Here is an 874-nt window from a genome sequence, read left to right as displayed (position 1 = left end):
ATCCTGAATCATATATCTAGATGTCTGGTTGCTATATATTTTTATAACATCTCATGCTGTTTTATTTTTTTTTCTTTTTTTTTTTTCTCATGCTGTTTTAAACCAAAGCATTTATTTTAACAAATCTCTTGGAACTTACCAATTCTGTGGAAGTGGAACAATTGTCACCCAGCATGTGTGACTTACAAGGTAAACAGGATGAAGTTGGGCTGAGCTCATAAAACAGCATGTGTATCCCTGACCTGGGGAGAGTGGCACCTGGTTGGTGGTGCCTGTCTCATATTAATCAGGGACAAAACAACTCCTTGTTTATCCCAACTTGGGTTTTTGCTTGTGCCCATGCTTGGCTCATGCCCTGGACACATGGGGAAAAAAAGGATTTCATTCTATTCAGTGAAGATGCTGCAATTTTAAAGATTTTTATTTTTTTCAATACAGTTAAATGTTACAGCATCCATATTATGAAGTCAGGAAGTTGGAATAATTTCTTGAAGATATATAAGGAAATAGGAATAATTGCTTGCCATGAATGGGAGAAGGACAAAGCACTTGAAGTCATACCTTGAAGTTAAAAGAGTCTGGTTGGCCTTTCACTTTCCCCTACTTGGCTCTTCACAGTCAGCAGTAGAGAGACTCTTGAGTCATGAATCAGAAACACAACACTCTTCCTGAAGTCACATAGTCGCTTTCAAAGAACACTACAGAACTTTTGTGACCAAGACCCTTTGTGTCCTTCCCTTCAACATTGTTTTCATTGTCACTGTGGCTCTTAATGTTTGGGGGTATGGATCCTTTTCAGAATCTGTCGAAAGTAAGGGAAATGGGAAATTTTGACAGGAAAATTCTCTCTAAGTGCATAAAATTTTGTCTATAA

The 874-nt window shown here is 37.6% G+C and overlaps 1 non-coding gene across 1 annotated transcript; it reads left to right on the top strand.

Annotated features, from left to right (window-relative positions):
- Positions 1-232: 232 nt before the first annotated feature.
- On the top strand, positions 233-367 carry LOC145537300 (small nucleolar RNA SNORA48). Its single transcript, XR_014076323.1, has one exon. It is a non-coding gene; the product is annotated as a small nucleolar RNA SNORA48 (small nucleolar RNA).
- Positions 368-874: the final 507 nt, after the last annotated feature.

The sequence above is a fragment of the Giraffa tippelskirchi genome, chromosome X (assembly GCF_054371585.1).
Source record: "Giraffa tippelskirchi isolate mGirTip1 chromosome X, T2T-mGirTip1v1.2.pri, whole genome shotgun sequence".
In the NCBI taxonomy this organism is placed as follows: domain Eukaryota; kingdom Metazoa; phylum Chordata; class Mammalia; order Artiodactyla; family Giraffidae; genus Giraffa; species Giraffa tippelskirchi.
Note: the sequence above shows the minus strand (reverse complement) of the source record. Positions and strands in the feature narration are given on the sequence as shown.